The 9,927-nt window shown below is 39.9% G+C and overlaps 1 long non-coding RNA gene across 1 annotated transcript; it reads right to left on the bottom strand.

Annotated features, from left to right (window-relative positions):
• Window positions 1-1,243: 1,243 nt before the first annotated feature.
• Window positions 1,244-2,496, bottom strand: LOC118599553. Its single transcript, XR_004948950.1, has 2 exons — window positions 1,920-2,496; window positions 1,244-1,526 (listed from the first exon to the last, which is right to left on the bottom strand). It is a non-coding gene; the product is annotated as an uncharacterized LOC118599553 (long non-coding RNA).
• Window positions 2,497-9,927: the final 7,431 nt, after the last annotated feature.

Genomic DNA, 9,927 nt, shown 5'->3' with positions numbered 1-9,927 from the left:
GGGAATCTTCTCTATGTCAGCTGGGATTCTGGGAAAAACAGAACCAGATTCCCTCAAATTGAGTTTCGTTAAAATGGTTTTAAACTGTACAACACGTTGACTTTATTGAACCAAACTTCTTTTTTTGTTACAGACTCTATCACACAGATTATTTTCCCTTCAACGTGGAATTAGATCACTGTTTTTTCTTGCAAAGCTTCAAATCGAAACACCTAATACCTTTTTTTCAGCAATACTGAGTTAAACCAACAAACTCTTTAATTTAGGGGAAAAAATGGACATAAAAGAGAATTCAAGTCCAATGTTTGGACTGGAGGATGATTGTTTATTTTGTAGGGACAGTTTCTAGATGCTTCTAGAACCTCTCTCCATCTCATCAGAGCATTTAGCCGTTTCACACGTGGAGGATTTCGTTTCCCGTTTTCTGCGGCTCTTCTCATCCTCAGATTGGGATGTGAGGATAAAATTCCTCATGATTCCTGTTCTGACAGATTCTGGCGGTAAGTGGATTAAGTCCAGATGACTGTCGTTGGCACGATGTGGTAAACAGTCATTTAGGTCACCTGGATCCTGCTGTACACATCAGGTTAGAGGTTACTTCTGGCTAATCTGTTGGTGGTAAACACATGCTGCCCCCCCAACATCAGAGCAGATTAAAGAGTCACACCAGGACGACACAGTTAGCCTGCAGAATAATACGGAAACTGACACCAACAGGAAAACATGAGTAATCTGATTACAGAAACTGATGAGGGTTTGAATCCTCTGACCCCCCAGTGGAGGTGAAGCTAACAGGAGAAACTGTTGGAGTGATGGAGGACGATCTGGAGCGGTTCACATCAGGTTTATGGTACGTGGGGTCTTGGTGTTCACACGGGACGGTCACCACCTGATGCCAGCGCAGAGGTTTGGGGTGAAATGTCGTAGTGTAAATCTGGTGAATCTCACTGCAGGGTCTCTCCACAGCTCTATTCCAATATACCACAGAGTATTAGGGCCACCAAAAAATAAAAAGTCATATTATGAGTTTGTTCTTGTAAAATTATGACTTTAAATATTGTACATTTACGACTCTAAATCTTGTTAATTTACAAGATTAAAAGTCCAAATTTAGCCTAGGACTTTTAAAGAGATAAATATACGACTTTGTTCTCGTAATCTAGCAGTTACGACTTTTTTTCTCGTAAATTTACAAGATTTAAAGTCGTAATTAAAAAATTATTATTATTATTATTTTTTTTTTTATAAAGAGGCCCTAACACTCCGTCGTACCAATAAATGAAAGATTTGGCGTCACAGAATTCTAGTCAGGACAAAAACACTATTATCCATTTTTTCTCCATGATCAATATAATAATTGTTGTTGGCACTCCCAACAATTTGTGTCCTTCAAAGGACGGAGTCTTCTCTGTCTAGACACAAACACGAGCAGTAGAGTATCTGCACAGTGACTGCTGAAGACTGAGAGGGTGTTCTGCTCGTCGTTCCAACTCCTGGTGAGATCTGTCCCTGAAGCAGACGCACCGCTGAGAATACACACATGTAAACGCGCACACACACACACACACACACCCCTACGCACACACACACACACACAGCTTTCATCGGCGAGTGCGAGCTCTGCATTCTGTCTAACTGGGACATCCAGGTCTTAAGTAGACTGGCCTAAAAACAACATTTTCTTCTTCTCAGCATCTTCACATTTGTTCTTCTGCTCGGTTGAAATCTGGAGGAGAAATCAGCGACCTCTAAACATCCTCATCAAAGAAATCTGAATATTTTATTTAGCAATGTTCCAGAGCATCTTTGTGTTATTTTGGAATCATTCCTCATCCAGATGCCTGAGCCACCTCCACTGGCTCCTCTCTGATTTACATTTCTCATAACCTCATATAAAGACATTTGACTCAAATATTTACATGGTGGTGGTAGTGTGATGGTCTGGAGTTGTGTTGCATCTTTAAGGGATACCCGATAAACTGCTCAAAGAAATAATCCATGCTGGATGGTTCCTCTGTAACGATCTGTGTTTGAGCGTGAAGGTTTTCCTGAGAGGTGACGGCGTCGATATACTGTAAAAATCGTGTCCAAACACAGAACATGGTGATCACAGCAACCAAACACACTGACATCAGGGCTCAGAACCCACACACAATCTCAGAGTCCCCCCACTTATGGATTCTGCAGGATTGAAAAGAAAAAAAGCAGAAGCGGGAAAGACGATTGATTAACTCACCGGCCAACCAAACGAAACACACCTCCAAATATCTGGACATTCTGGCTCTGTGTTGCAGACCCAACGGGCAGACCTGGCTGGAGTCTAGGGGGAAAACCAAAAATGGGACCATAGCAACAAAACTACCTCAAGAAAACAAACCAAGACCACCAACCCCAAACTAAAATAACAAAACCCAACAGTATAAGACTGCTGAGGACAAAGAGGGAAAAAGAACAGAACAAACAGGCTCCACACCAACTTAAACCTCCAACCAGCTCCTCGGCTCCTCGTCTCCTCAACCCCTCGGCTCCTCGGCTCCACGGCTCCACGGCTCCACGGCTCCACGGCTCCACGGCTCCTCGGCTCCTCGGCTCCTCGGCTCCTCGGCTCCTCAACTCCTCAGCTCCTCAGCTCCTCAGCTCCTCAACTCCTCAACTCCTCAACTCCTCAACTCCTCAACTCCTCGGCTCCTCAGCCTGCTGCTCTGCCCCCTTCTGCCCCCTCTGTCTTAAATAGCCAGCAGGTACATTAGCCACACCTGCCAGGTCCAGCAGTAGCAGCAGGACGTAACACTCTAGTTAAACCAAACAAATTTTTTATTCAAGACAAACATCAGAACTTTTAAACTCAATCTCTAAAAAATCGTCTTTTAATCTGAATAGGATGAGTTTCAGTCCTGATTCCGGCTCTGCAGACCGCAGGCTGGCGTTGTGTTTGGTTACATAAGCCGTTACTGTGTGGAGTCCCCGGAGAGTGCTGCAGTAGTCAATAGAGAACCTAATGTTGTGTGTTTGTCCATAATGCCCCAGGGAGGGGCGGCTGAGTGAGCTCATTGCTGTTTGACTGGTGGACACGAGAGAGAAAAAAGATTTCTGGATCTTTTCCTCTGAATATGTAGAAAAACAGACGTGAAAGCAGAGACAACAGAGACGTTTCTAGGATGTTCAAAACCATCAAACCCAGAGAACACTCAGGTGAAAAAGAGGGCGGGTCTAAAGTCACAAGGCTCGTCCTGAACTGGAACGTCTGGAAGATCCGGGCCGACGCTCCGAGGAGAACAAAGCAGCAGGAGGAACAGAGAGCGGGAAGGAAAACACCTTCACAGGATACGGGTCTGAAGAGATGAGGAATCATGAAAACGAGCTTTGAGAGATTTGTCAGGATTAAAAAGAAACAAAAAAATTAATCAGTTTGTTCCTTTTGTTCCGTGGAAACAGATGATTACAAAAAAAAACTGAAAACAGGAAAAAAGCAACAATCTGAGGAAGAAAATGACTAGACAGAAGTAAAATCGTCTGTTCTCGCAGCTCCTGTGTGTATAAGAATGTTTATTCCTTTTATATTTGTTTTTTGTGCTACTACTGAATTTCCTACAGCACCACATCCGTTCTTGAAAAAAGAAAAAAAAAAGAACAAAAAGCTGTTATGTACAGTAATACATATTACATATATTTTTGCTCCTTCTAAGCAAATAGTTTGAATATTCTGAGTTGTTTTGAACCTAATTGGAAATAATTTTAATAACAGCAATAAAATAACAGTGTTATAAGTGGCAATGACTTATTTTGGAACAATCCTAGTAAAAGCAATCCTCCTCCAATCCTCTTTTTTAAATTTAACCTTTATTTAACCGGGGATGCTATTAAGAACATCAATTTACAGTAATGACTTAACGACAATCACAAAGTTAGGACTTATTCCTTATTTTATTTCTAAAATAATGACACACCGTCTAACTTGTCAGCATTTGTTGAACTTTGAAATAAAATTAAACCAAAAATGAAAGAACAATTCAAGTTTTTTACCCTTCAACACTGGAGCTCCAGTGTTTGTTCTTTGATTTATTGTATTTTTTTAGTTATGAGCCACTTTTCTCCTTCACAATCTGCTGGAATTACATTGATGTTAACGTTAAAAACAATTAGTTTGTTAAAGATTTTGTCTTTTAACATGACCAGCGACGCCTCTTGTGTTAAAGGGTTAAAATCAAGTTTTTTTTATTGTCTAGAGAGTTTGGAGCAACAACAATTTTGACTCATTTAAATCATGATTTCCTTATTTCCAGATCTTGGCTTCTAAAGAAATATTCCTGTGTTACAAATCGGTAGAAAATCTCATTAAAGTGTCTCGATCAAAGAGATTAAAACAATTTCAAACCTGGGAGAGGATCCGGAATGTTGAAATCCTTGAACGTGTGGACCGTCTGCAGTCACACACAGTGCAGTTCAATCAGTTTGATCAATTCAATCAGTTTGATCAATTCAATCAGTTTGATCAGTTCATTCAGTTTGATCAGTTTAATCAGTTTGATCAATTCAATCAGTTTGATCAGTTTGATCAGTTTGATCAGTTTGATCAGTTTGATCAGTTTAATCAGTTTGATCAATTCAATCAGTTTGATCAGTTTGATCAGTTCCATCAGTTTGATCAGTTTGATCAATTCATTCAGTTTGATCAGTTCATTCAGTTTGATCAGTTCGATCAGTTCGATCAGTTCGATCAGTTTGATCAGGTTGATCAGTTTGATCAATTCAATCAGTTTGATCAATTCAATCAGTTTGATCAGTTCATTCAGTTTGATCAGTTCATTCAGTTTGATCAGTTCAATCAGTTTGATCAGTTCGATCAGTTCGATCAGTTCGATCAGTTCAATCAGTTCAATCAGTTCGATCAGTTCGATCAGTTCGATCAGTTCGATCAGTTTGATCAGTTTGATCAGTTCGATCAGTTCGATCAGTTCGATCAGTTCGATCAGTTCGATCAGTTCGATCAGTTTGATAAATTCAATCAGTTCGATCAGTTCGATCAGTTCGATCAGTTCGATCAGTTTGATCAGTTTGATCAGTTTTCATCTTCAGTCTCTTTTCCTGCTCAGCTGTTGGAATAAAGTCAACAGTTATTTATGCCAAAGAACTGAAGTAAAAAGAACATCTACAGATGTGGAGCCTTTGGCTTTGTTATTTTGAATAGAAAAGAATAAATTTGAAGTTTTAAAATGCTCATTTAACCTGATTAGAATAGTCTGATCTTCAGCAGACGTTTAAGAGAAAAACGGCTTTCTTTGTTTTGAAAAAATCTGCAGAGATTACAGTAAAAACAGAAGAAATTCTCAGGATTGCATCACCTTAATCTCTGCACAGACGGGGGGGCAGGAAGGCCTCTGGGGGCCGGAAACCTCCCGTCTCCCCGGGGGGCCGAGCACCACACCGTACGCAGATCTTCATCAGCTGAGTGATTGCACCCGCGGGACGGTCGGGTCAGAGCCGACCTGCAGCTCGGGTCTTCTCTCTGGGGGGCCGGCTGAGGTCGGCTCAGTCTGAGAGACGCCAGCTTCCTGCCGTCAGCCTGTCAGAGCCGCAGCTCCACGCCGCCGCCGCCGTCCATTAGGAGATCTGCTGACGATGCTCTCAGACAAACTGCACTTTACATCACCCAGTATCTTCACTCACTGTGAGGATTCTGTTGGAATAATTCAGATGAATCTCAGCTCTAAATGAGACGGCGAGTCCTGAATGAAGATCAGACGGAGAAACTCTTTGAAACGAAATCTCAAAACAGAACCAAACTAAGTGGAAGTAGAACCGGATCAACGTCTGGAGAGGTTTGATCAGATTAAATCACATAAAAGTTTGACAGTAAATCATCTAAAGAACATTCAGCTCAACCAGAAGCTAAAAGTTAGTTTAGAAACAGATTTCTGGAACCTTCTCCAGACTCATGAACATCTTCAAGTTTCCATCTGTGTCTTCCGTGTTCCAGTCAGTCTCAGCACATCGTCTTAAATAATTCAGTACCAACACCAGTCCTGCTTTCAGCGGCGGGAATCAGACGTTTTCAGTCACCTCATTATTACGTTTCTGAAACAGTTAGAAGCTTTTGTGGCCCTCTGGTTTCTACTAAAGGAGTTTCTCTTGGTTTGCAGCAGTGAAACACAGAGACGCTCCTCGTCAGACGCTGATGAAGAAGACGAGCGTCCGGATAATGCTTTGGTCGGTTCATGTGTCGGCCCTGGAGCCGCTGAGCGTCTGCTGAGCAGCTCACAGAAACATCTCATTCAGAAATCCCCTGGGAGTAACGAGGAGCCCCCCCAACACAAAGAAAACTGCATTTTCTGGTTTTGTTTTCACCAGAAAACTGAATCAACGTATTACGCTCCCATTAAATCAGCAGAGTGCTTGTATCTGACATCAATTTTCTTTAAATGACACTAAACCTTTGTGTACGTTTTAAATCTGATTATCTAAAGTGGACGGCGCAGGATTTCAATCTAATCAGTTCAGTCAGTTTGATGCTGCGTTCCTTCTGGGGGTTAAAAATGGAGCGTTTCATGATGTGGAAAGTGTTTGGAACGGCCGTGGAAAGCTGCTGACGCCGTTGAGCAAACAGGCTGTTTGTGAGAATCATCTCAGTATCTTGAATTCCAGAACAGATCTGGAATGTGTGACTGTAATTTGTCGCGTGAGTCTGGGCCGGCTGTGGTTTGTGTCTTCAGGGCAGGGCTCTGACATGAATGTGCTCCGTCTGCTTCACGCTCCAGATCGGCTCTCGGTCCATCTCAGTGAGACGGTCGTCGGCGCTTCTTTTGAGTCGATCTCAACAGGAACTAGAAAAGATGAATTAATAATACTAGTGTGAAAGCTTTTTGCTGAGATTACTAATTGAAGATGCTGAAAATGGCGATGGAATTTACTTTATTTGCTGAAGGGATTTGCTGAAAATGCAAAAGCTATTTGCAAAATGTTAAATTTACTAAAAGGCTGGAAATTGCATTACAAAAGTGTGAAGTTGAAGTTAATCTAAATTTCTGAAAACATTTTTAGTAAATTTCCTTAAAAATCTCTAATACATGCTAATTTTCTAAAGATATTTAGTGTGTTGGTTAAAGATTAGCTAAACCCCAAATTAGCATTAAAACACCTTAGTAGATGCTAAATTTGCCAAAAAGCTAACTCATTGCTTTAATACTATAAGTCTGAAATAGCCTAAAAATCCCCAGTAAACTAAATTAGTCAAAAACGGTAGTATGTTGCTAAAATAGAAGCTTAACTTTAAATTAACCTAGAAAGCCTCAGTAGGCAATTAGCAAAAACGTTAGCCTGTTGCTAAAACAGAAGTAACTAAGTTAGCCCAAAAAAAACTCAGTTGGTAACAAACTAGCCAAAAACATTAGCATGTTGCAAAAAAAAAAGACGTTAGTATGTTGCTAAAATAGAAGCTAAACTCTAAATTAGCCAAAAACCTTAGCATGTGGCTAAAATATTAAACTCCAAAATAGCATGAAAAACTGCAGTAGAGCTAGCATAATGCTAAAATAACAGCTAAATGGCATTTTTTTAGAAAATTACTCTAAAGATGAAAACATCCATGAATATATTTAAAGGCTTGTTGCTAATCTACTTATAAATCCTTAATTTGAAGACTTTCTAATCCTTTTCCTGTGGGACATATTTGATAAATATTTCTAAAACTATAAAGTTCAGGACTTCACTTTCACTGAACTCCATATTTTCTGACACCTCTATTGTACACACAGCTGTAAGAAAGTCCTGGGGGGGTTGAGTATTTTTATGGCTGGAGCCTCATTTGGCCACACTTTGGACATGCCGGTTTTAGACCAAAAACGTTGGTGTCCAGCCAACGTCTCAGATGCTAACTTTGGCTACTAAATGTCCAGATCGGCTCCAGCATGGACGGAGATTCCACACCAGACTGATGAAGATCGACCCTTCTCTGCTCACCTTTTCCTGGTTCCCTCATGAGCAGATCTCCAAAGCCGTGGATCTGCAGGATGAGGTCTCAGGGTTCCCTCTCCTCCTTTGTGTCGGTCTCAGGCCAGCCGGGTTAAAAGTCCACTGGAAAATTCCTCTGCTGACATGAAATGATTTGCCCTCTAACTGAATTTGAAGCATTTTTCTCAGATAAGCCCAACAATCCCGTCCATTCATGCATCTTATCGACCTGGAGCGTTTCCTCCTCCCCTCGCCTCCATCCTGTTTCCAGACGCTGAAGAACCCGCCTTGTCTGTCCGCACACAGGCCATCTTTACCCACAATGCACAGATTTACATCAGATTCCAGCGCAGACATGACAACATGCAAGAGCCAGAACACCGAAGTCCTTGTTGGAATTATTTTATTCTAACACGCTTATTTTCAAGAGAGAAAGTCGAGGAAATCTTTCTGCTTCTATCAGGAGAATTAGCATAAAATGAAACGCTTTTGCTCTCAGACTTTCAGACCTCGAGTAAAGGAAGATTAAGAGCTTTTCATTTCAGAATCATCAGCAGCTGAGCTGCAGGCTTTCAGGGTCCAGATTGTGGCGCTCGGCGTTTGGTGGGACCGGACCTTCATCACCACAAACACAAAAAAGGATTCTTCCCATTTCACTGTGTGAATGATTCGTCAGCGTACACACTGCAGTTATTCTGTTTCTCTTTCTTATTCTTTATTCTTACAAATCTCAGTCACACTGTCAGCAATTCCTGCAATCTTGGTATCTAAACGTTCACCTCGTTAAGGACTATCCTGCTTGTACTTTTAGTATTTATACATTTCACGGTTTTTAACATTTTATGCGATTTTTCAGCCCTTTTGAAACGAATTGCAATTTTTTCAAATTTCTGCAATTTATGCCGTTAAAAACCTTCAGCATGTTGAGGGAATTCATGCATGTACTTTTGGTATTGTTAAATGCTACACCATTTTTTACCAATTTAAACTATTTGTGTGATTTCTTCACAAACTGTATACAATTTTTTCCGCACTTTGAAACTATGCATTATGGGTATCGAAGCGTGTTAAGGACATTAATGCTACTGAGGATTTTAAGGCTCATTTTGAGTTTAGCTAGTTCATCAACATGCTAATGTTTTTAGATCATTTACCATCAAATAAGGTTTTTTTGGTCTATTCTTGATTTGAACTAATATTTTAGCAGCGTCATAATGTTTTGGGATAATATGACATCTGATGTGGATTTTTGGGCTAATTCTGTGTTATGATAATATTTTAGTTAATATTTGATTTTTAGTTAATATGACATCTACTGGGGATTTTAAATTAATTAGGAGTTAAGCTAGTTTTTAGTAACGTGTTGGTTTTTTTTGGTTCCAATTCTGAGGTAAGCTAGCATTTTAGCAAGGTGCTAGCATTTTTTGCTAGTTTGTCATCTACGGAGGTTTTTAGAGCTAATTTGGAGTTAAGCTAATATTACAGCAATATGTTAGCTTATCTGACTATTTTGGCATATACTCAGGTTTTGAGCACTTTTTAAGTTCATAACTTTTATGCATTTTACATTTTAAGCAATGTTTTAATCTTTTAACAAACTCAACTTCTTTTTGCACATTCTGCAATTTCAGCAACTTTAAGTCCTTTAGCAACTTTAGCAATATGCAAATACCTTTAACATTTTTAGCCAATCCCTTCAGCAAGTACAGTACATTTCTTCAGAATTTAGATCAAACATTTTCAGCATATTTAGCAACCACATTAAGCAAAAAGCATTCACTAGCATTATAGCAGGTAATGCAACTTTTCTAATTATTTTTCCTTATTTATTCTTCTGTACATTTTTTGATTTGTAAGAATTTACAGTTTTTAAGATTTTACGCAATTTATTCCATTTTTCAGCCCCATTGAAAATGAATAGAAATTGTATCAAATTTCTGCAGTTTTTGAAAATTCTGCAATTTCTTCAATTTAAATATT

The sequence above is a fragment of the Oryzias melastigma genome, linkage group LG13 (assembly GCF_002922805.2).
Source record: "Oryzias melastigma strain HK-1 linkage group LG13, ASM292280v2, whole genome shotgun sequence".
In the NCBI taxonomy this organism is placed as follows: domain Eukaryota; kingdom Metazoa; phylum Chordata; class Actinopteri; order Beloniformes; family Adrianichthyidae; genus Oryzias; species Oryzias melastigma.
This window is presented reverse-complemented; position numbering and strand designations above follow the sequence as displayed.